Source organism: Anolis sagrei, chromosome Y (assembly GCF_037176765.1).
Source record: "Anolis sagrei isolate rAnoSag1 chromosome Y, rAnoSag1.mat, whole genome shotgun sequence".
Lineage (NCBI taxonomy): Eukaryota > Metazoa > Chordata > Lepidosauria > Squamata > Dactyloidae > Anolis > Anolis sagrei.
The window spans coordinates 55,345,453-55,371,927 of NC_090035.1; the positions used below are offsets into that span (position 1 = coordinate 55,345,453).

The following is a 26,475-nucleotide window of genomic DNA, read 5'->3' on the forward strand; positions in this document are numbered from 1 at the left end:
GGCAAGTGCCACTTGGCATGACTGCACACAGGTTGTAATAAACTACAGTGGAACTCCTTAGACTATGTGGCAAGGACAATTTAACTGTGACAGGGTTGATTTTCTTTATTATTTCAAAAGGACCGAAGTATTTTGGGACCAATTTCTTTGATGGTTGGGTTGTCGTTAGGAATTTGGTTGACAAATAGACTTTATCTCCGACTTTAAAATCCCACTTTGGAGCCCTTTTCCTATCAGCAAACCCCCTTGTAGTCCTTTCTGGACTTTCCCAATGCACTTTTAATGACTGGACAACTTTCAGCTATCTTTTTGCTTAATTCCGAAGGGGTTTCTACTCCATCTAGTTCTATCTTTAGCTCTGGGATTGGCACAAAGTCCTGTCCATAAACCACTTTGAACTGAGTACTATAGACGCATGAAATGAGTTATTGTAACACACTTCAGCAAATGGAAGCAACTTTCCCAATCACCCTTTGATAACTGACATAGCATCTTAAGAATTGCTCCAAAGATTTTTGAACTCGTTCTGTGCGGCCATCAGTCATGGGATGGAAAGCAGAGCTCAATCCTTGCTCCTGACACATGTACACCTCAATTTTCAAAACCCCGAAACCAAAAAAAGCAATCATTTTTTGGATTCATCAGCAATCCAAAAAAGGATTGCTGATGAATGCAATGTAAAGTGGCAAAATGTGCCCTCTTTGTAATATGGCTGTTACAGATGGGACAACAAAGCTTTTAGAAATGGGAAAGAAACCTTGGGGTGCATCTCTGCTGAGAAGGAATTCATTGTAACTGCCTTGGTTCAATGCTATAAAGTCATGAGGTATTCTATGCCAAAAGCGCTGATGTCTCAACCAAACTAAAAGTGTCATGATGGCATAGCATTGAGGCATGACAATTAAATAAGTTCCAAGTGAAGCTTCTGAAGCAGTTTTCCTTTTAGCTTTGACTCAGCACCAAAATGGCCGTATGACGCAAATCAAATGTGCACCTTAATTCTGGGAAAGCAACTTAGCCAAAAAAAGTGAGCGTTAGAATCATGTAAATACAGTGGTGCCTTTTCATTCACTCCTCTGGACACCAAATGGGAGGGCCACTTTGGATTTCGAATGGTGCAAGCACGTGCCAAACCTTGTGGGTCTCAGGTGGCCACTTCCCCAGGAACTCTCGCCCCGCTTTCATGTGCACAAAGATTTGTCCCCACCTACCTTCCCCAAATTGTCCCACAAGCTGGAAAACAGGAATGAGAGTCCCAGGAGAACAGCTGATCGGAGGGCGAGAGAAGGAGGAAAGCAGAAGCGGAGGAAACAAGGACACTGCTGCCACTACGCCAGCTGCCAAAAGCAAAGAAAGCGACACACCGAGCAAGAGGACAGGGTGTTCCTTCGGGCACCTTGGTGTCTTCCTTTTTTTAAGGACATGCCTGTCCCCTCCCTCCCTGAACTCTGCCTCCAAGGACAAAGAAAGCAGCCAGCGCTCCTTCCTCCTGGGAAGATGCTGCGGAAAAGGGACCCACAACCTCCAGACATTATTGTTGTGGTGACATGCCTTTGACTTTATGGTGAACCTAAAAACAAAGAGATTACCAAGAGCCATCAACAGCCATGGCTTTTTTGGCGTTAGACATGGGGGTTCTGCACGCCAAGTTTGGTCTAGTTCCATCACCAGTGGAGGTCACCATTTCTCTGGTTGTGGGTGAACTACAACTCCCAGAAAGGAAGGTCAGTTCCCCCCAAATCCTCCCAGTCCTCAAATTTCAACATATCAGGTATGTGTGCCTAGTTTGCTGCAGATCCATCATTGTTTTGAGATCACAGTGCTCTCTTGATGTAGGTGAACTACAACTTCCCCAAATCAAGGTGAATTTTCCCCAAAGACCTCCAGTGATTTTTGCTGGTCATGGGGGCTCTGTGTGCCAAGTTTGGTCCAATTCCATCTTTGGTGGAGTCAGAGTGCTCACTGATTGCAGGTGGAACTATAAATCCCAATACATACAACTCCAAAATGACCAGGCTAATTCCCCTCAAAATCCAGCATTATGCAAATTTGGGCATATCAGGTATACATACCAAGTTTAGTCCAAATCCATCATTCTTTGGGTTCACAGTGCGCTCTGGATGTAGGTGAACTACAACATAAAAATCCCTTCAAAGACCTCCAGGATTTTTTGTTGGTCATGGGGCTTCTGTGTGCCAAGTTAGTTCTAGGTCCATCATTGGTGGAGTTCAGAGTGCTCTTAGATTGCAGGTGAACTATATATCCCAGAACCTACAACTCCAATATATCATGGTGAATTCTCCCCAAACCTCTCCAGTATGTTCACTTGCTGATCAATTCCACTGTTTACTGCATGCCATAGAAAAGAATAGGAAAGGGTTACGGGAGAGGCAGTGGGCGGGGTCATGCAAATTCCACACCAATGGAGAGAGTAGGAAACACTGGGATGCCTGTGGTGGAGAAAACACATAAAATTTAGGATGCAATGGTCCCCATATGAAAGCTTTCCCTTGGGTGATGGACAGTATCGTGTTTGTGGAGGACATTAACAGGGCTCTTGGATATGTTCATTGCAGTCGCTATAAGCTGCAATGTCACTGGAGGGAGGGCCTTTGGTATCTTGCATATAGTGGGAGCTATAGCTGTTTGTGGAAGCAGTTGTGGGAGTTATAGCTGTGTAAGTAGACATCCCAGCCACACGCACACATATCCTCTTTTTGAAAGAAAAACTTCCTGACCCTACACCTTGATATTAGAGCCTTAGCATATTTTGTCCTATCAAAGCTCTTAGAAATGTATGTACCGTATATACTTGAGTATAAGCCGACCCGAATATAAGCCGAGGCACCTAATTTTACCACAAAAAAAACTGGGAAAACTTATTGACTCGAGTATAAGCTGAGGGAAATGCAGCAGTTACTGGTAAATTTCAAAATAAAAATAGATATCAATAAAATTACATTACTTGAGGCATCAGTAGGTTAATCGTTTTTTAATATTTACATAAAACTGTAATTTAAGATAGGACTGTCCAGCTCTGATTAAATCATTTTTCTAATCTTCAGTGTATCCCTCCAATAATAATAAAGAGAGTAAAATAATAATAATAATAATAATAATAATAATAATAATAATAATCCAGCATATATACCTCATTTGCTGTGTCATACTATGTTTTTGTATCAGGATGATGTGTGTTGAGGCCTTGGCCTTTGTAAGCCGCATCGAGTCCTTCAAGAGATGCTAGCGGGGTACAAATAAAGTTTAATAATAATAATAATAAAATGATGGTGATGATGATGATGATGATGATAATCAGTAAAATAATGGCAATGTAATAACAGTAATAACAGAGTAAAATTATAAATGCAGTAACAATAAAATAAAGTAAAATAATAAATGTAATAAAGAGTAAATAAATAATAATACTAATAATAAATAGAGTAAAATAATAAATGTAATAAAATAATAATACTGTAGAATAAAATAATGTAAATATAATAATAATAATTAGTATATTAAAATAATTCATGTAAAAACACTGTTGCCTGCCAGTGGGAAAGAAACAACGTCGAAAAGCTGTTTTAGAGAAATTTTTGAAAGCCATACTAGAGAAGGGTGGAGGTCTCGAGAACGATGGTCTCGTTTGTATCTATGTGTGTTTAGACAGTATGTCTTTCTTTATGTGAGTGAATGTATAGGTGTGTGGGTGTGTGTATGCGTATGTTTCTGTGTATATGTGGGTGTAGACATGTATATATATGCATGTGTATATATCTGTATACATATATATATAGTTTGGTTTTTTGTTCTATGTTCTTCTCTTCCTTTTATTGCCTATTTTTTTCTTCTTCACGCTCTTTTCTTTCTTCTTGTTATTCTTTTTCTGATTTATGACTGATAAACTAGACTTGTAATTTTATCGTATATTTGTATACTTGAAAACTTCATAAAATTATTTTAAAAATTCATGTAATAAAATTATACCAATAACAAAGTAAAGTAATAAATAACCTTGACTCGAGTATAAGCCGAGGGGAACTTTTTCAGCCTAAAAAGGGGGCTGAAAAACTAGGCTTATACTCGAGTATATGCAGTTATGTTAAATTTACGTATAGAAAGGGGACCTAATTATGTAACATTGATAATAATCTTACTCTTCTTTCTGCCAATGTATTTTGAGCCAATCAATGCCATTTAGTCACTCAATGTCCTTCTGACCTCAGCATGTCATAGAGATACTAGGGGAGGAATTCCACAAAATCACCTAGCAAATTCCTAGAGAGACTATTTCCCCCTGGACAAATGGATATGGGTCGAACAGTTAAATTATGGTCAAAGTTAGAGCCTCAGAGAGTCAGAACTAATTTACGGCACTAAAATGGTAGCGCAAGACGTGTGATGGATCCCCCCACCCACCCACCCATGCAAATCATCATGTACTTAAGATTAACAGAATATTTTATTTGATTTACTCTTCTGAATGGGAAGGAAACTTTGCTTAGATTCCCATGTAAATAAATAGGCAGGCAAGCAAGGACAGAAGCAATGTTAAGGTGGTTAAATAGATGATGAATTTACTATATATCCTCATACTACTGCAGTTTTAAATTGGCTGGAGTTGGAGCATTTCTATTTCCTCCATGCAAAATTCCTTCCTGACACTACAGCCCTAGTAGGAAACCCTAAGACCTGGCTGAGCCATCCTCCAAAGGGTCATTACAGGCTCTTTGATGCTGGCTTTCAGAGACTGCTGCGTTTGACTATGAACAAGTCTGGTTTCTTTGGCTGAAATTTACGCACACACAACAGACAAGCATATGAATCAAAAAAGTTGTCTGGAATGAACAAACGGGGACCGAGAACAGATGTTTTAAATTACAGAGCGGCCAAAGACAAGACAGAATCATAGAATCCTAGAGTTGGAAGAGACCTGGTGGACCATCCAGTCCAACCCCATTCTGCCAAGAAGCAGGAAAATCACTTTCAAAGCACCTCCGACAGATGTCCTTCCAGCCGCCAAAGAAGGAGCCTCAACTACACTCCTTGGCAGAGTTCCACTGCTGAACAGCTCTCTCTCTCAGTCAGGAAGTTCCTCCTTATGTTTAGGTGGAATCTCCTTTCCTGTAGTTTGAAGCCAATGTTCTGCACCCTAGTCTCTGGGGCAGCAGAAAACAAGCCTTCTCCCCCCTTCTCACCTCCCCTTGCAGATCCCTGGCCCTCATCACGTCTCCCCTCAGCCTTCTCTTCTGCAGGCTAAACATGCCCAGCTCTTTCAGCCGCTCTGTCCTCATAGGGCTTGTTCTCCAGACCCTTGATCCTTTCCTCTGGACACATTCCAGCTTAGAGACAACATCTCCCTTCCATTGTGGTGCCCATAATCGGACACAGCGTGTTTCCAGGTAAATTGGTCTGACCAAGGAAGAGTAGAATAGAAGGGTAGCAAGACTTCCCTGGATCTAGGCACTAGACTCCTATTGATGCAGGCCAATATTCCATTGGCTTTTTATGCTGCTGCATCACATTCTTGGCACACGCACACGCACACACACACACAGAGGACTCCAAGACCTTTTTCACAAGTCCTGCTGTCGAGCCAGGCACTGTCCCCCATTCTGTCACTTTGCATTTCTTTTTTCTTTCTGCCAAAGTGGAGTCTATTGTATTTGTCCCTTAGAACAGTGTTTCTCAACCTGTGGGTCCCCAGGTGTTTTGGCCTACAACTCCCAAAAATCCCAAACAGTTTACCAGCCATTAGGATTTCTGGGAGTTGAAGACCAAAACATCTGGGGACCCACAGATTGAGAACCACTGCTCTAGAACTTCACTGTGTTAGTTTTGGCCTATCATCTCTCTAATCTTTGAAGATCATTTTGAATTTTACTCGTGTCTTCTGTGGTATTGGCTCTTTCTCCTAATATGATCCCATCTGCAAACTTGATGATCATGCCTTCTCACCCTTCATCTAAGTCATTAATCAAGATCCTGAAGAGGACCGGGCCCAGGACGGAACCCTGCTTCTGGCACTTCACTCTTCACTTCTTTCCAGGATGAAGAGGAAGCAATAGGAGAAGGCCTTCTCTGTCGTGGCCACCTGACTCTGGAACTCACGCCCCAAGGATATCAGACAAGCCCCCACATTGGCAATCTTTAGGAGGAGCCTGAAAACATGGCTGTTCCAGTGTGCCTTCCCTAAATAAGGAAACAATGCCCTGCTCTGATTAATTCTTTGCAATTGTCCTCAGAAGCACTTTACTACCCGTTGGGTTGATATCCCTACATTATCTTTTAAAACCCTCCTGCTTAGATACATCCTACCCTCTGTTCACGCCCAGTGTTTATTTAAAAAAAAATTATGTGTTACATCTGGCCCGGCCATAAGGTTTTAAATTATCTGTGTTATTGTTTGTATGTGAGTTATATTAATTGTACTGTTTTATTTGCTTGCTGTTTTGTTTTTACTGATGTGTTGTTGGGCTTGGCCTCATGTAAGCCGCCCCGAGTCCCCTTGGGGAGATGGTGGTGGGGTATAAATAAAGTATTATTATTATTATTATTACTAGCTGTCCCCTGCCACGCGTTGCTGTGCCCCGTCTGGTGATCTGGAAAATAAAGTAATGAGAAAGTGTTGGTTTCTAATATATGTAATTCCTTTATGCTTTTGAGTAAACAGTATTTCTTGTTGTTTCTTTGTCAGTGTTGATGTGGAAAGTGTCTGGTTTGCCTACTCTGGAATATGCAACATATCATAGTCCTTCTTTAAGGGTCTCTTTCAAATCTATGATACTATATCTGTGTGTGTGAGAGAGAATCATATCTATCTATCTATATTTATGACTGGATGGCTCTTTGTCAGGAGGGCTCTGATTACATTTTCTTGCCCTGGTGAAGAGAGTTGGACTGGATGGCCTTAAGTATTTTCTGTTGGTCATTGGGGTTCTGTGTGGGAAGTTTGCCCCATTTCTGTCGTTTGTGGGTTTCAGAATGCTCTTTAATTGTAGTGAACTATAAATCCCAGTAACTACAAACCCCAAATGTCAAGGTCTATTTCCTTCAAACTCCATCTGTGTTCATGTTTAGACATATGGAATTTCTGTGTCAAGTTTGGTCCAGATCCATCATTGCTTGAGTCCACAGTGCTCTCTGGATGTAGGTGAACTACAACCCCCAAACTCAAGGTCAATGCCCACCAAACCCTTCCAGTGTGTTCTGTTGGTCATGGAAGTCCTGTATGCCATGTTTGGTTCAATTCCATCATTGGTAAAATTCAGAATGCTCTTTGATTATAGGTGAACTATAAATCCCAGTAACTACAAATCCCAAATGTCAAGGCCTATTTCCTCCAAACTCCATCTGTGTTAATATTTGGGCATATGGAATATTTGTGTCAAGTTTGGTCCAGATCCATCATTGTTTGAGTCCACAGTGCTCCATGGATGTAGGTGAACTACAACTCCAAAACTCAAGGTCAATGCCCACCAAACCCTTCCAGTGTGTTCTGTTGGGCAAGGAAGTCCTGTATGCCATGTTCAGTTCAATTCCATCATTGGTGGAGTTCAGAATGCTCTTTGATTGTAGGTGAACTATAAATCCCAGCAACTACAACTCCCAAATGTCAAAGTCTATTTCCCTCAAACTCCATCTGTGTTCATATTTGGGCATATGGAATATTCGTGCCAAGTTTGGTCCAAATCCGTCATTGTTTGAGTCCATAGTGCTCTCTGGATGTGGGTGAATTATAAGTTGTTTACCTGTAACTGTAGTTTCCTGAGTAGTCACCTGTGAATTCATACATTTGGTAATCGCGCTTGCGCAATACAGCTTTCGGAACCTTCTAGAAGAAACATTTCAAACCCGGCTAGGCCCGCCCACCTCCCTCGAGTATAAATGGCCCATGGGCGGGCCTAGCCAGCAGTTCTCTTCCGCCGCAAAGCAGCAAGAAGGTGTGGCATGAACTCGAGGGGAAGATGGGCGGGTATGTATGAATTCACAGGTGACTACTCAGGAAACTACAGTTACAGGTAAGCAACTTATAATTTCCTGTCGTAATCACTGTGAATCATACATTTGGTAGAATAGCGAGCAGTAGGAAGCGGTTGGTGGGAGTCATGCCACCGCTGAAAAAAGAACCGCTCATCCGAGTTGAGCCTCACGTGCAGAGACAACATCTAGTTTGTAGTGTCCCACAGAGGATAGTGGAGATGTCCATATGGCTACCCTGCACACCTCATCTAAGGGGATGCCTCTCCAATGAGCAGTTGAGGTGGACACTGCCCTAGTAGAATGACCTCTAATCGGTAATGGTAAGTCTCTACCTGCTACTTTGTAACAAAGTTGTATTGTGGAAACAATCCAGGAGGATAGCCTCTGTGAAGAGACAGGCAGACCCAACATATCCAGGCGATATTTGACAAATAGTCTAGGGGATTTCCTGAGCGAAGCCGTCCTGTCCACATAAAAAGCCAGGGCCCTACAGACATCCAAAAGGTGTAAACCCTTCTCGAGGGGAGTAGTCGGGTCTTGGAAGAACGCCGGCAAAATCAACTCCTGGGACATGTGGAACCTGGTGGCAACTTTCGGCAGAAAGGCTACATCAGTACGTAACACCACCTTATCTCTATGGAATCTGAGATAAGGGGGGTCGGCTCGTAAGGCACACAGTTCGCTGGACCTTCGGGCCGATGTAACCACTACCAGAAAGGCTGTCTTCCATGAGGTAAGAGAGGCTAACGGATGCCAAGGGCTCGAAGGGGGGGGGGGGGGCTCATCAGCGCATTTAGCACTAGCTCTAGACTCCAGCCTGGAATCACCGGGGCTGCAGAGGGTCTAGTGTTTAACACCCCCTTCAGAAAAGTTTTAATCAGCGGGTCTGAAAAACAGGAGGGAAGACCGTGTTTTCTACAGAACCAGGAAATCGCTGCCAGGTAACATTTAAGCGAAGAGTATGAGAGTCCGATGTCTAAAAGGGACATCAAAAAGTCCAGTATCAGAGGGATTGGTGCAACATTAGGATCTGCTCCCCGAGCTCTGGCAAAGGAGCTGAATCACGACCACTTGTAGAGGTATGAACGTTTAGTGGATGACCTGTGTGCTGCCTCGATGATGGTAAGTACAGGTTCAGGTAAGTTACGGAATGGGGTTGATCCATCGGCAGAATCCGCCAGGCGGTGAGTTTCAGTTTGTGGACCTCCGGGTATAACACCCAGCCTCGCTGAGAGGTTAGAAGGTCTGTTCTGGGTGGCAGACGAGTGAACCTCCCCCGGGCTAGTTGTTGCAGGGGAGCGAACCAAGGCTGTCTGGGCCACCAGGGGGTTATTAGAATGCATTGGGTTTGTCTGTCAGAATCTTGGCTACAACCCTCAATAGAAGTGGGAACGGCGGGAAGGCATACATTCTCTGATTCATCCATGTGTGGAGAAAAGCGTCCCCCAGGAATCCCTCCTCTGGGAACGTGTGTGTCCTTGCGCAGAACCGGGGGCACTTTGAGTTGGATCGCGTTGCAAAGAGGTCTATGTCTGGGGTCCCCCACGCTCGAAAAAGTTTGTGGGCCTCCTCCCTGTCTAATGACCATTTGTGATGAGCTAGCGGATTCCGACTGAGGGAATCCGCTAGTAGGTTCAACTCTCCCGGCACGTGTGTTGCTAGTAGGTGGATGTTCCTGTCTATGCACCAGTTCCAGATCTTGATGGACAGGGCTAGGAGGGTTTGGGAATGTGTTCCCCCCTGCTTGTTGAGGTAATACATCACCGTCGTATTGTCGGTGAGGACATGTATTACCTGGTGGGCAGAGTCGCATGGAGGGACTGTCCAGCATTGGGTTGAATCTGCACAGGAACCAGGATTGGAGTGGCTGCATACGCAACCTGGAGTAACAGATGACGGATGTAGTTGAGGCCATATGTCCCAGCAACACCTGGAGGTGCTTGGCCGAAACGTGTGGAGCTCTCATGGTGTGCAACACCAGGACGCGGAGGTTGGCGAAGCGGTCCTCTGGAAGGAAGGCTCTCTCGGAGATGGAGTCCAGGAGTGCTCCGATAAACTGGATGCGCTGGGACGGCACCAGGACCGATTTCTCCCTGTTGACGACCAGGCCCAGAGACTGGAGGAGAGAAAAAACCGTAGAGATATTTGCATGAAGCTGGTAGCGGGACCTGGCTACTATCAGCCAGTCATCAATATGGGGGTAGACCGTGATGCCCTTGGTCCTGAGAGGAGCTGCGACCATGGCCATACATTTAGTGAAAACCCGGGGGGGGGGGGGGCGGGCGGACGAAAGTCCGAAGGGTAATACGTTAAAACAATAAGTGGGCCCTGACACCCTGAAGACGAGGAATCTGCAGTGGTGTGAGGCAATAGAAATATGGAAATAAGCGTCTTTAAGGTCCACCATTGCGAATCAGACGCCCCCAGTTAGGAGGGGAGTGATTGAAGCAAGTGTCACCATCCTAAATTTCTTTGGTTTAATGTGTTTATTGAGCAACCGTAAATCTAGGATGGGGCGCAGCCCACCACCGGGTTTCTCAATCAGAAAGTACCGTGAATAAAAACAGAATGAACAAACTTCAGGGTCCACCAACGATATGGCCCCTTTGTTTAACAGCATTTCAATTTCATCCAACAACTGTGGGGAGGCAGGAGTGTCCCTTACGTGGCCCACCCTAGGGAGGTCTTCGAATTCTATGGAGTAGCCCCCAAAAACAATGGACAAAACCCAGGCGTCAGAAGTTATGCTGGCCCACTCCATGGCGAAGGGGGTGAGTCTGTCCTGAAAAAGGGGGACTGGCCCTACCCGGGGTTCCAGTTCAGGTGCGGGAAAACAGTGGGGGTACGGGTTCGTAACTTGGGAGTTAACCTCGGAGGCAGAAGGTGGGTACTGTTGGAAGACCCCATGTATTGCTGTATCGGCATCAAAGGTGCTTCCTGGAGGCCCCTGGAGCTTTGGTCTTCCCTTGGAAGGGATTTGTCTTGAGTTTCTGAAAATAGGGGGTGCGACGCCCTCCCTGGAACCTGGATCCCCCTCCAGCCCTGCTCCTGAAGGGACCTGGGAAAGAGTTTCCGAATGGTCTGCGGTAAGGAGAGGGCGACTGCCACCTATTCTTAGGTTGGGAATATGGTTGCCATGTGTAACTGAATTTTGATGCTGACTGTCTAACATCTTGTTTCTGTTTCAGACGGTCGTCAGTATTGGGGTTGAACAACCCTTCCTCGTGGAAGGGGAGGTCCTCCGCTAAGGCTTTTCCCTCTTCCGAGAGGTTAGCTGCACGGAGCCATGCATGGCGTCTTATGGATGTGGCGGTGGCAAACAAGTTGCCAGCTGTCTCCGCCATATGTTTGGCGAAGTCCTTTTGAATTTTGGACAGCGCCAGGGCCTCAGCCTGCAACGCCTTAGGAAGGCGTTGGTCATCTTGTGGGAGGGCTTTGATGTAAGGTAGCATCCGGTTCCAGAGGAACGTTTGGTACCCGCTCATGTATGTCGCATAGTGCGACATACGTATGAACAGACCGGCGGAGAAATAAGCCTTTTTGCCTAGCGACTCCAGTTTCCTGCCCTCTCTATCTGGAGGAGTAGTGACCGTATTTTTAGGGCATTTGGTTTTGATGACTTCAGCAACTATGGTGTTCGCTTTTGGGGGGGCCACAACCCATTTTGCGTTGGACATATCGATCTTGTACATAGAGTCCAACTGTTTAGGGACCGCTGGTACCGATGACAGTGGCATGTCCACAACCTTTGCCAATTTCAGGAGGTAGGGTAACATTGGGAGGGCCGACGAGGGGGTAGCATTTTGTTCCTCAGAGGGGAACATGGGATCCTCCACGTGCTCTGGTGGCTTAGGAGCAGGGATGTCTAAAGCTCTAATCATCCTTTCTATGAGAGCTGCAAATTTATTAAAATCAGGAGGCAAAACAGCTGGATCATCAACCCCTTGAGGATCTAATGGTTCAGAATCACAATCACTATCCCCCACCTCCATTGCCCCTTGGGTAAGGCCTTCAGAGACTCTCATAGGGGTAGCCCCCAGGGTCTGACCCCTCAGGATGGTACAAAAGCTGATCAGCAATAGGTGGTCCCACCGTCGGTCTGCACAAGGCACGGTCAACACAATCATTGCCTGCAGCAGGCGCAGCAGACAGTGTCTCATTAGGTCTGCACAAGTTACGGTCAACACAGTTATAGTCTATACCAGTCACATTAGACAAATTTCGGTCAGCACAGGGAGCTGTACCTGATGGTAAGGGAATGTTCGTCGCCAGAGCTGCCATGGCTCCTGAAGGGGCGGGCGGAGTGGCCCGAGCTGCTGCAGATGGTGCGAAGCCAGGCTGCATGGCTCACGGCTGCAAGGTTTCCCAGGCAGGAGAGGAGGATGCCGCCTGCATCAGGAGTGGTATCGAAGCTGGGATGAACACGAGCTGGCCCGATGGCCCCATCTGCCAGTAGCCCTGTAGTTGTCTGGGCCTGGGCCTGTAGCGCCTTCCTGAATGGGATCGGGAAGCTCGCGAGCGTCGCCGGCGTCTGGAACAGGCCGAGGAGGAGGAGGAGGAGGAGGATGACGAAGAGGAGGAGCGACGGGAGGAGAGTCGGGAGCGGGACCCGCCCCTATGGGAGGCGCGGGTACCGACAACGTCTGGAGCTCCTGCTCCCTCGCGACGGAGATCAGGAACGCCTCGGCCGCCTGCTCGATCTACGTGAGGGACGGGGAGGCCTCAGATCTTCCTGGAGGGGAGGAGCCTGCACTCCCATGGGCGGCGGGGAGGGTGCATCCCTCGACATCTCTCCCCCAGGCGCTGGGGAGTTCAGGAGAGTCGATCCCATGTCTGCAGCCCGGGCGTCCTCCATAGGCGTCGGCATGGGGGAGACCCTAGGCGGGTCATTACTGGTAAGTAGAGGTGCATTAAATATGCCCTCAAAAGCCTGGCTGCCAGACGCGATCGGCTCTAGAAAAGATGCCGCCGCTGCGACTTCCCCGCGCGGCATGGGCTCGTCAGGAAGAGCCTCGCTCATCCCTGCCCGGGGGGCTTCGTCCGGTCGCGGCCGATCAGAGGGAGAGAAAGTCGGCATTGCTGGAGTCAAGGGCGAGGCGATGTTAGGCCCCCCTTGACCCATGGGCCGGGTTGGGGTTTCAGCCGCAGCCATGGCAGTAGCCGGTAGAAGGCGCCCATTGTCTCCTTGAGTCCCCGTTAGGAGGGAGGAGGGGGCAGGAGCGGCAGAAGAAGAAGAAGGGTTTCCCACTCTTTTGGATGCCGCTTTTTTTCCAGTGGTCTTCTGGCAGCCATCTTTTAAGCCGTTGTTCTTGGAAATTTTGGACTTCTTCTGTGCCAAAGCAGTGGAGTGGCTCAAAAACGGTGCAGCGGCCCCCGCGGGCGAAGCTCTCTGGGCGGGAACATCTGGAGGTAAAAGCGCCCTCTCATAGAGAGCCACCTTAAGGCGAACCTCCCGGTTTTTTCTCGTCTGCGGGGTAAACGCCAGGCAGACTGCACACGATTGGGTGAGATGGCCCTCTCCCAAACAGGCCAAGCACAGAGAATGCCCATCCATATCCGGGTAGGTGTTAGGGCACTTAGCGCACCTCTTAAAGGAGGTAATCGCCATGACCGCCGGAAGGGATGGCTCGCTCGCACTTTGGGGTGGTCAACGGTCCGGGTCAAAACACACGTTTTCAAAGACAGAGTCCAGGGGTTATCCAATACCTTAATCCAATACCAGTCCAGTCAAAAGCCAGGGAAATCAGTCAAAAGTTAGTCCAAAGTCAAAAGTCAGTCCTCAAAAATCCAGGGATTCAGAGAAAGATTGCAATGAGAGAGGTTCTCGAGCTGTCTTTGCTGAATAGCGCGGAAAAGAGAACTGCTGGCTAGGCCCGCCCATGGGCCATTTACACTTGAGGGAGGTGGGCGGGCCTAGCCAAGTTTGAAATGTTTCTTCTAGAAGGTTCCGAAAGCTGTATTGCACAAGCGCGAATACCAAATGTATGATTCACAGTGACTACGACAGGAAACTACAACTCCCAAAGTCAAGGTCAATGTCCACCAAACCCTTCCAGTTTTTTCTGTTGGTCATGGGAGCCCTGTGTGCTAAGTTTGGCCCAATTCCATCATTGGTTGAGTTCAGAATGCTCTTTGATTGTAGGTAAACTATAAATCCCAGCAACGACAATTCCCAAATGACAAAATCAATTTTTTTGAGTGGATGACATACATTGGGTTGTTAGGTGTGTTTTGTCCAAATTTGGTGTCGATTCCCCCAGTGGTTTTTGAGTTCTGATGGTATCACAAACGAACATTACATTTTTATTTATATACTAGCTGTACCCGCCACGCATTGCTGTGGCCAACCTTCCCTCCCTCTTTCTCTCCTTTTTTCCTATCTTTCCTTCCCTCCCTCTTTCATTCCTTCCCTCTTTTTCTTTCTTCTTCTTTCCTTTCTTCTTTCTTCCTTCTCTACATGTTTCTTTTCTCACCTCTTTGCTCTTTGGTTCCACCCTTCCTTGTCTCTTTCCTTCCTTCCCTCCCTCTTTCTCTTTCATTCCTTCTCTTCTTCCTCCCCTCTTTCACTTTTTTATTTCATTATCTCCCTCCTCTCCTTCCTTCTCTACTCTTCTTTCTTTCCTTCTTTATATCCTTCCCTCCTTCTTTCCCTCCTTCCTTCTCTACCCTTTTCTTTCCTTCCTTCTCTCCTTCCCTCTTTCTCTCCCTCCTTCTCTCCTTCCTTCCTTCTCTACCCTGCTTTTTTTCTTTCCTTCTCTCCTTCTCTCCTTTTCCTTCTTCTCTCACCGTTTCTATCCTTCCTTCTCTCCTTCCCTCCTTCTTTATCTTTCTTTCTTTCCTTTCTCTCCTTCCCTCCTTCTTTCCCTTCTTCTCTCCCTCCTTCTCTCCTTCCTTCCGTAGGGGGCGTGGCTGGGGGAAGAAGAAGGAGAGGCAGGAGGTAAGGTTGGGGTATGGCCTTCCGTGGGGGGCGGGGCAGGGGAGGGAGGGGGCGTGGCGTGAATGTGGGGGGCGTGGCCGGGGGAAGAAGGAGGGGGAGGAGGTAAGGTTGGGGTATGGGCGCTTAGGGGCGGGGTGGGGGAGGGAGGGGACGTGGCGTGAACAAGGGGGGGTGGGCGGTTAGGGGCGGGGGAGGGAGGGGGCGTGGCATAAACGTGGGGGCATGACTGGGGAGGGAGGGGGCATCACATGAATGTGGGGGGAGTGGCCGGGGGAAGGAGGGGGAGGAGGTATGTTGGGGTATGGGCATTTATGGGTGGGGCGGAAGAAGGAGGGGGCAGGGGAGGGAGGGGGAGTGGCATGAACCTGGGGGCGTGGCCAGGGAGGGAGGGGGTGTGGCGTGAATGTGGGGGGCGTGGCCGGGGGAAGAAGGCGGGGAGGAGGTAAGGTGGGGTATGGGCGTTTAGGGGCGGGGGAGGGAGGGGGCATGGCGTGAACGTGGGGGGCATGGCCGGGGGAAGGAGGGGGAGGAGGTAAGGTTGGGGTATGGGCGTTTGGGGGCGGGGTGGGGGAGGGAGGGGGCGTGGTGTGAACATGGGGGCGTGGCCAGGGAGGCAGGGGGCATGGCATGAATGTGGGGGGCGTGGCCGGGGGAAGGAGGGGGAGGAGGTAAAGTTGGGGTATGGGCGTTTAGGGGCGGGGGAGGGAGGGGGTGTGGCGTGAATGTGGGGGATGTGGCCAGTGAGGGAGGGGGAGTGGCATGAACATGGGGGCATGGCCAGGGGAAGAAGGAGGGGGAGGAGGTAAGGTTGGGGTATGGGTGTTTAGGGGCGGGGGAGGGGGCATGGTGTGAATGTGGGGGGGTGGCCAGGGAGGGAGGAGGCACAGCATGAACCTGGGGGGCGTGCCGGAGGAAGAAGGAGGGGGAGGAGGTAAGGTTGGGGTATGGGCATTTAGGGGACTTTCGGAGGGGCGGCTTTGCACATGCTCAGTTGGTTTTTGTTATTGTGAGTGTGTCCAAATGTTGTTTAGAATTTTGAATCGGTTTGTGCATACCTTGTGGGTATGTGCATGGTAAATTTGGTTAATTTTCGTCAGGGGGGGGGGGGTTGAGTTTTGCTGTCCCGTTGGACGCCCTTTCTCTTTTTATATATATAGATTATTATTATTATTATTATTATTATTATTATTGGGAGAATCACCCTCTGAGTTTGTTTGCTTAACCAATTACAAATCCAAAGATAGCATTTCTTCTTTTTTAAAAAAAGGCTTGGACATTGCACTGCAACTATAAGCACTAGAGAGAAGTTAAATCTTTCCTTTTTGGAAGCAGGAGGAAAGAGAAAAGACAGGAAGAGAAAAAGGTCCAGCCACATAAAAAAGGAATCTCACCCCAGAAACAAGGGCCTTTCCTCCCAAATTACCTAACTAACTCAATGGCTGGGGGTCAATCTATTTGAAGAAAACATTGCTGGGAAATGTGGAAATGATTTCTGCCTTTGGCTATTATCAGAGAGATAATGAGACGATAATATGATGAAGACCAGAAGGACAGGACAGGAGGTCTGCAAGGATGTCATGTGGAAGAAAATGGGAAGAGCTTGGCTTCTGCTGCTCCAGAAAGTAGAGAATAACAAAGGGGAGCCAGAAAGATAAGAACAGAGAATCTAGCTAGAAGGGGGGGGGGGAGGGTTCTTTAGGTGCACGTCTTTCCCTGTCTGGGGCTTGGATACATGGCTCTTCCAACTCTATGGTTCCTAATGGATCAGGGTGGAAGAGACCCCAAGGGCCATCCAATTGACTTTTTCCAGGCAGGAAGACACCATCCCCTCCATCTAGCCCGGTGGTTCCCAACCATTTTTTGACCAGGGAACACTTTGACCAGGGACCATTTGACCAGGGACCACTCTCTAACATTAATACCAAATGGGTTATGAATCACTTTTTGGTCAACTTTAGATTTGGTCTGGGGTGCTGATTGATAAAATTGCATTGGATAGACCATAGCAGCTCTAGTTTCTGATACAGAACATACGCCATGGTCAGCGATAGGGAAGGCGTGGAAAGCAGCAAGAAAGGAGTGGAAAGCTGCCTAGGAGCATTTCCTAACCTTTTCTTTCATTGCTGCAACACACAGATATTTGACAAGATGAGCACAACTCATTCACTCACAAAAGTTGCCAGCTCATGGTTTTGACTAATTAATAAAGAAATGCTCGGGAGCCATTCAGAGTTGCGCAAGATGACGCAAATTACAGCATTTCGCCTAACCCTCTCTAGGTCTCCTGAGAATCAGCCTCCATTTCCTAGGGAATATCTTGTTTTTGGAGGCATTGTGTACTTAGGCAGGCCTCTCCTCATGGACAGGTTCGCCGAGGGATTCACCCTTTCTGCTTACTGTCATCCCCATGACAACGCAGCAGGAGGCAGGAATCCCTGGTAAGGAGCAGGAAAAAAGGAAATGGGTGTGGGGAAAAGAAGACAAACAAAGCTTTTCCTCCTCTCCCTCCTGCAATGACAAGCATTCCTGCTGGGGGAGGAGGGGGGGGGGCTCCAACTCATCCACCAGATATAAAGCTAAAGCCCAGGACTTCCCCAACCCACAGAGCTTTTTCTTCCACTAGAGGATGTCTATATTGACTTGAGTAGAATGAAACATCGAATCTAATGCACACCTCCATTTTCAAAACCCTGAAACCAAACAGAAGGAATTGCTGCTGAATGTCATATGCAAAAAGCAGCAAAGAGGGTGATCGTTGTAATTTGCTTCCCGCTTAGCATTCCCTCTTTCAAAACAAAAGCATTTAGCAATGAAAAATAAAACCTTATGTGCACCTCTGCTGTAGAATGAATCCACCTTAATTGCATTGGTTCAGTGTCATGGCATCTTGAGGGCTATACTTTTTATGAAGTCTAAAGCCTTCTCTGCCAAAGAAGGCTGATGCTGCACCAAGCTACAAATCCCAGGATCGCATAGCATTGATATAGAACAATGGTTCTCAACCTGTGGATCCCCAAATATTTTGGCCTTCAACTCCCAGAAATACTAACAGGTGGTAAACTGGCTGGGATTTCTGGGAGTTGTAGGCAAAAACACTTGGGAACCCACAGGTTAAGAACCACTCATCTAGAACAACTAAATTAGAGATGATATCTCCCAAATAGTACCTTTCCTTTTGGCTTTGGTTCAGTACTAAGATTACTATAATACATGCATTTAATGAGCACCCACTTTTGGCAAGGTAATTTAGCCCCAAAAGGTGAGCATTAGGTTCGAGAAAATAAGGTAGCCAGGACTTCGGCAGCTTTGTGTCCAAACACCAGCCAAACACTGCTTAGCTTGTATTTATGCCTAAACATAATTAAAACATTGCTTAAATTCAGCACAAAGGGATGTTTTGCTTGCCCATTATAGCAAGCCCTGGAATGTAAAGAATGGCAAATAATTCATTGAAATGGCATGTATATGCATGTGCACACAAACCTGACCAACACTCTTGTCAGTGAAAAAGTTGAGGCTGCAATCCCACTCCAATCTGTCACCATGAGGGGACTCAATGCTCAACAGACACATGGAGGATTGGGTTACTCAATCATTATGTCTTGTATGAATGTATTTAAGGAAGTTCCTTTGCTTGAGAAAAGGCAAAACAGATGTCACTTTAGAAAAGGCCTTCCCAAGAGCAGAGGCTATAAGACCAGCATTCTAATATTTTTATGTCTGTCAATAAAGGCGGCCTTTAAATACAGCTGGTCCTCCACTTCGGAAGGTTCAACTTCTGTGGATTTGATTAAAATGGGGAAAAGGACAGCCTCCTGAAACAAACATTTGCAGAGGACTTTCGAAATCAGGCCAAGAGTCACCTCAGATTAAACAAGGTGTGTGTAATGCACAAGCTGAAGGCTGTACTTGCACCTGCAGAAAGAGGGGAGAACTAGCTTCAGCTTCAGTAAAATACAAAGACATCTGTATCTGTGGGGAAGATGTTCCCAGCTGTGTCACAGATACCTATTTGACTAAGTGCCAATGAATTACTTGAAATGAAAGGGCACTTCAACCTGTTAGAATGGGGAAAAAACGTAGGGAGTAACAGGTGCAAAAAATGCCTACTATCAACATGTCTATGATAAATTAGCTACGCCGGAAGGAGCAAACATGCCAAAGAATGATACAGGACATTACCCATGCTCCAGTCCAGTATCAGCTATCACAGCCACAGAAATAAATGCAGCCATACACAAAATGAAGACTGGAAAGCCCACCAACCCAGATGACATGCCAGCTGAAATTAAGGAAATGCTCAAAGACTGTGGGGCTATCTTTACAGCATCACTATTTAGTTAGTTAGTTAGTTAGTTAGTTTATTTATTTCGGTCATTTCTACCCCGCCTTTCTCACCCCCTAGGGGGGACTCAAGGCAGCTTACATCCGGCACAATTCAATGCCCACAATTACAATAAAATGCAATAACAATAACACAATAGATTAAAAACAGACAATTAATACAGTACAATATAATACAATACAATATCAACAAAAACCGCTCTAAAGCCCGCGTTCATCATGTTCTAAAATCCGTCAATCCGTTTAGCATTGCCATAGGCCTTTCCAACTAGTCATCATTACCTTGTTACCCTGCCAGACTACCTAAATGCCTGGTCCCATATCCATGTCTTCAGCTTTCTCCTGAAGGAGAGGAGGGATGTTGACAACCTAATTTCCCCGGGGAGTGAATTCCACAGGCGAGGGGCCACTACTGAGAAGGCCCTGTCTCTCGTCCCCACCAGCCTCACTTGTGATAAAGGTGGGGCCGAAAGCAGGGCCTCCCCAGAAGATCTTAAACTCTGTGGTGGGACATAGAAGGAGATACATTTGGACAAGTACACTGGGCCGGAGCCGTAGAGGGTTTTAAAGGTCAAAACCAGGACTTTGAATTGTGCTCGGAACTGGATCGGCAGCCAGTGGAGCTGACGTAGCAGAGGAGTGGTGTGCTCCCTGTATGACGCTCTGGTGATTAATCTGGCTGCCGCCCGTTGGACTAGTTGAAGTTTCCAAACAGTCTTCAAAGGCAACCCCACGTAGAGTGTGTTGCAGTAATCTATTCGGGATGTAACAAGGGCGTGGACCACTGTGGCCAGATCAGACTTCCCAAGGAACGGGCGCAGCTGGTGCACGAGTTTTAATTGTGCAAAAGCTCTCCTGGCCACCGTTGAAACCTGGGGTTCCAGGCTCAGCTATGAGTCCAGGATCACTCCCAAGCTGCGAACCTGCATCTTCAGGGGGAGTGTAACCTCGTCCAACACAGGCTGTAACCCTATTCCCTGTTCGGCCTTGCGACTGACCAGTAGGACCTCAGTCTTGTCTGGATTCAATTTCAATTTGTTAGCTCTCATCCAGTCCGACACAGCGGCCAAGCACCGGTTCAAGGTTTGGACAGCCTGCTTGGTGACAGGTGGGAAGGAGTGACAGATTTGGACATCATTTGCGTAGAGATAACATTGCATTCCGAAACTCCGGATGATCTCCCCCAGCGGCTTCATGTAGATGTTAAACAGCATCAGGGACAGAATTGAACCCTGTGGGACTCCACACAACAATGGTTGTGGGGTCGAACAGGAGTCACCCAGTAACACCTTCTGGGACCGACCCTCGAGGAAGGATTGGAGCCACTGCAGAGCAGTACCCCCAAGTCCCATATCTACTAGGCGACACACTCCCCCTGTCCAGCTCCCGGCAAAGATCATCCACCAAGGCCACCAAGGCTGTCTCAGTTCCATGTCCCGGCCTAAAACCAGACTGTGCCAGATCTAGATAATCAGTGTCTACCAGGAATTCCTGGAGTTGTGTAGCCACCACACATTCCATGACTTTGCCCAAATAGGGGAGATTGGAAACAGGCCAAAAGTTGTCTAATTGAGTGGGGTCCAGTGATGGTTTTTTCAACTGTGGTTTTATAATAGCTTGTTTTAAGCTCGCTGGAAACTTTCCCTCCTTTAAGGAGGCATTAACCACCACCTTTACCCACTCTGCCAAACCCCCTCTGGTTTCCTTTATCAGCCAGGATGGGCAGGGGTGTAGGATACATGTGGTAGGTCTCACCTCTCCAAGAATCCTGTCCACATCCTCAAGCTGAACCAATTGAAATTAATCCAATAAAACCGGACAAGCAGGTGCACATGTTACATCCTCAGAGACTGCAGATAACACGACATCGAATCCGGACCGAATCAGCGCAACTTTATCCGCAAAGAATCGAGCAAATGCTTCACAGCGAGCCACCAAGTCGTCAGGGATCACATTCACCGGTGGATTTAACAGTCCTCTGATGACTCGGAATAGCTCAGCTGTACGATTCTATGCAGATGCAATATTGGCGGCAAAGTATGATTTCTGTGCCGCCGCTATTGCCACTTCATAGAGGCTGGAGAAGGTCTACAGATGTGTTTGGGCTGATTTGGAAGGGTTCAGGCGCCATACGCGCTCTAGCCTCCTCTTATTTAACTTAATCACTGCCAGCTCCTCAGTAAACCAAGGAGATAGTTTAGCTCGGTTACTTGAAAGGGGGCGCTCCGGTGCGATTCTATCAATTGCCCTAGTCATCTCACTATCCCAGTGCGAGACCAGAGCATTGACAGAGTCGCTTGCCAAGGAGGTGGGAAATTCCCCAAGAGCCGTCAGGAAGCCATTTGGATCCATAAGTCTCCTGGGGCGGACCATTCTAATGGGTCAACCATCCCTTCGGAGGTTAAGAGGCACGGTAAGTCTAAACCTGATCAGGTGGTGATCGGTCCATGGCAATAGAGCGATAGTCAGCTCCTCCAACCCGCCACCTTCTTCCCATCCCTGGTAGAAAACCAAATCCAATGTGTGTCCGGCACTGTGGGTGGGACCAGATACTAATTGGGACAGGCCCATGGTTGCCATGGCGGCCATGAAGTCCTGAGCCACACCTGATAAGGAGGACTCGGCATGCACATTGAAATCTCCCAGCACCAAAAGGCGCTGAGAATTAAATGCCATGTCCGAGATCACTACTGCTAGCTCAGGTAGGGAGACTGTAGTGCAGCAGGGTGGTCAGTACACTAACAGAATCCCTATCCTGTCCTGGTCTCCTATCCTGATGCCAACACACTCAAAGGAAGATGATTGAGGGATGGGGCACCTGATCAGGGGGATAACGTCCTTATAGACCACCGCAACTCCTCCTCCCCACCCTCCGGATCTTGGTTGGTGCTGCACAGAATAGCCTGTCGGACAGAGTTGGGAGAGGTTTACCCCACCCTCCTCATCCAGCCAGGTTTCTGTTATACAAGCCAGGTCAGCTTGTTCTTAAAGGATTGGATCCCGAATGGTAGATGTTTTTCCATTTACTGACCTGGCGTTAAGCAGCACCACCTTCAACCCGGAGGGACCACCATCCTGGCACCTCAGCTGTATCTTGTCAGGAGAATGATTTAGAACTGCCAATGTTTTCTTGTCAATTTTGGGTTGTTTTCTTGTCAATTGGTTGTTGTTTCTGATTATTAATATATTTAGAGGCTGCCAATCTATTGTCATAATTTTTTGGCCGACTTAGATGTTTTGTTCTCCCTTTCCTGTATCTCCCCCTACCTGTCTCACCACAACCCCTCGCCGCAAGGAAGTTCCCCCCTCCATTCTGTTTTTGTTCCCGTTGTTAATTCTTGGTAAAGATCATTTACATACTTAATTATATCCGAAACCCACCATTCCCTCCCCTCTACGTTTCCTGCCTCCTCCAATATTCCAGAAAACAGAAAAGTGCAATTATACCAATGATTAGAAATGGAGGAAATAAATATAAATAGTAAAGCAGCTGGATACATAAAGTGCAGTTGTTATAAATATCCTAGAATTACAAATTAAAGTGCTAATGCAGGGCCTCGGACAATAGTCTAAGGTGCTGATCTAATAATACCTTAATCCCTTGATAACATCACAGACATGGATTAAATAATTTGGGACCAGTTAATAGCAGGGCTCTGGCAGGATATGGTAGGTCTAAAGTGCTCTAGGCTAAAGTGACTAATGGTAGGTCTAAAGTGCTCTAGGCTAAAATGACATAGTGGTGGAAACAGGCGATCCCTCGTTGGACGAGTAATATGGTCTTCCATTATGCGTTTCCTTTTAGGTTCGTAGGTGGCTGTGGAGCCCTATTCTTGAACCGCATCTTCTCCCAAAGTGAGGGAATTGGTTTCCAGGTGGAAGGCGGTCCCGGTCGGAGTTGGCTTGACGCGCCTTCCTCCTGGCACGTTTCTCTCTTTCGCCCTCCACACATGCCTCCTCGAATTCTGTAGCACTGCTGGTCATAGCTGACCTCCAGCTGGAGCGCTCAAGGGTCAGGGCTTCCCAGTTCTCAGTGTCTATGCCAGAGATTTTAAGGTTGGCTTTGAGCCATCTTTAAATCTCTTTTCCTCTCCACCAACATTCCGCTTTCTGTTCTTAAGTTCAGAGTAGAGCAACTGCTTTGGGAGGCGGTGGTCAGGCATCCGGACAATGTGGCCGGCCCAGCGGAATTGATGGCAGAGGACCATCGCTTCAATGCTGGTGGTCTTTGCTTCTTCCAGCACGCTGACGTTTGTCCGCTTGTCTTCCCAGGAGATTTGCAGGATTTTCTGGAGGCAGTGCTGATGGAATCATTCCAGGAGTTGCATGTCTGTAGACAGTCTACGTTTCACAGGCATATAGCAGGTTTGGGAGGACAATAGCTTTGTGGACAAGTACCTTGGTATCCCTACCGCTTCATTCGGAAAAATGCTGAACTCACAGAGCTCAGGCGGTGTTGTATTTCGGTGTCGATGTTGACTTTGGTGGAGAGGTGGCTGCCAAGGTAGCGGAAATGGTCAACATTTTCTAATGTTACACCATTAAGCTGTATCTCTGGCATTGGGGAGGGGATGGCTGGTGACTGCTGGAACAGCACTTTGGTTTTCTCAATGTTCAGTGACAAGCCAAGCTTCGTGTATGCTTCTGCGAAGGTGTTTAGAGTGGCTTGTAGATCTTCTGAATGCACACAGACGACATTGTCATCAGCATACTGGAGTTCTATAACAGATGTTGTTGTAACCTTGGTTTTGGCTTTCAGTCTGCCATCTGTCCGATAGATGACTTCCACTCTGGTGGGAAGCTTCCCGTCAACATGGTGAAGTATCATGGCAATGAAGATGGAGAATAGAGTTGGGGCAATAACACATCCCTGTTTGACACCCGATTCACCTTAAATGGGTCACTTTGGGAGTCATTGCTGTCCAAAACTGTTGTCATCATGTCATCATGGAGAAGCCGCAGAATGTTCACAAATTTGTTAGGGCACCCGATTTTTTGGAGAATGGTCCAGAGAGCGCTGCAATTCACTGTGTCGAATGCCTTTACAAGGTCGATGAATGCCATGTACAGAGGTTGATTTTGTTCTCTGCATTTTCTTGGAGCTGTCGTGCAGTGAAGATCATGTCCACGGTTCATCTGGAGGGGCGGAAGCCGTTCTAGGATTCTGGGAGGGTGTTTTCTGAGAGGGGCAAAGGTGGTTTGCAAGGATTCTTGCGAGGATTTTCCCAGCGGAGGTTAGAAGGGAGATACCTCAGTAGTTTCGCAGTCTGTTCTGTCCCCTTTTTGAAGAGGCTGATGATGGTGGCATCCTTGAAATCTGCTGGGATTTTCTCGGTCACCCACACTTTTTTTGAGCTGGTGAAGTTGGTGTTTCAGCTCAGATCCTCCCTCTTTAAAGATTTCAGCAGGGATCCCATTCGGTCCGCTGCCTTTGTTATTCTTTTGTTGACTGATGGCATTGCTGACGTCTTCCAAACTAGGCAGTGCTGCAAGCTCATCCCTGGTTTGTTGTTGCGGGATTTGTGAGAGAACCTCTTCGGCCACATTGGAGCTGCCGTTCAGGAGGCTTTGGTAGTGTTCTTTCCAATGTAGTGCAATTGAGTTTTGGTCCTTCAGGAGTTTGGTTCCATCTGATGAGCATAGAGGCTGTATGCCATGGTTTCTTGATCCATAGATGACCTTTGTGGCTTTGAAAAATCCCTGAGCATCATGGGTATCTGCCAGGTGCTGGATTTCTTCAGCCTTCTTTGTCCACCAGATGTTCTTGAGTTCTCTTGTCCTTCTTTGGACCTCAGCTTTTGCACTGGCGTAGATCTTTTTCTTAGCAGCACAGTTGATGTCTCTCTGCTATGTTTGGAAGGCTTTCCTTTTCTTGTCAATTAGCTGTTGGATCTCGATGTCACTTTTGTCAAACCAGTCTTGATGTTTCTTGGTTTGATATCCAATAGTTTCTTCGCAGGCTGTGATGATGGAGGTCATCAGAATGTTCCAGTATTCCTCAACATTTTCGGGGTGTTCTGTGGGTAGATGATTCTTGAGTACTGTTTGGAGATGGGCTCGTCTGGAGGGCTCCTGAAGGGCTTGGGTGTTCATTTTGCGGCTTGTCTTTCTTCCTTGGAGTCTGCACTTGGGGGCGATCTTGATAGCCATCGTAGATTGGATTAGCCTGTAGTTGGTCCAGCAGTTGTCGGCACCTGTCATGGCTCTTGTGAGGAGCATGTCATGGCGGTCTCTGGTACGTGTGATTACATAGTCTAAGAGGTGGCAATGCTTTGACGGGGGGTGCTTCCATGATGTCTTGAACTTGTTTTTCTGGCGGAAGAGCGTGTTGGTGATGACAAGGTTGTGATCCGCACATTTGGTAAGAAGCAAGATGCCGTTTGAGTTGCTGTTTCCAACCTCGTCTTTTCCTATTGTCTCTGGCCACAGGTCGAAGTCTCACCTGACTCTTGCATTAAAGTCCCCCAGGAGGATGATTTTGTACTCCTTAGGTATCCCAAATAGGACGGTGTCCAGCTGACAGTAGAATTTCTCCTTGAGGTCTTCATCAGCATCTAGTGTTGGTGCATAGGCACTTATGATGGTTGCCTGTTGGTTTTTGGTAAGAGGAATTCGGAGGGTTGAGAGTCATTCGTTGATGCCAGTGGGTGCTTCGGTCAGATGCTGTGGGGCTACCTTTACAGCATCACTATTCAACAAAATCATAACAGAAAAATAACCCCCCAAGAACGTGACTATCAGTATAACCATACCAATTGCTCAACATTCGGCCAAACATGCCTATTGGGCCTTCTCAGTGATTGCTCCCCAGCTATGGAACTCCCTTCCTGGTGAGATCAGGTCGGTCCCCTCCCTTCAGTTCTTTAGAAAGATGGAAAAAACTTGGCTGTGGGACCAAGCTTTTGGGACAGGGCAATAAAGCAGCAATAGGAAAGATGACCAGGCCAATTAGACTTGATGCGGATTACTAGGATGGTTTTAAATGGTTATTTTAATATTTTCATTAAAAAAATTTATATAATAGTTTTTTATTAAGATTTAAAGAATAACATCGAAAGAGGGAGAATATTAAAAAAGATGATAGGAAAGTAGGAAAAAAGTAAGAAGTACATCCCCCTACCCCCAAGTCCACCAAAAAAATACAAAAATATAAAAACCACACAAAAAAACAAGAGAAAAAAGAAAATATATATATAAGATAAAAATTGACT

The 26,475-nt window shown here is 47.1% G+C and overlaps 1 protein-coding gene across 1 annotated transcript in view; it reads right to left on the reverse strand.

The window, feature by feature from the left end:
* Positions 1–26,475, reverse strand: part of LOC137095199 (serine/threonine-protein kinase STK11-like) — a 298,229-nt gene that overhangs the window by 235,760 nt on the left and 35,994 nt on the right. The window lies entirely within an intron of this gene.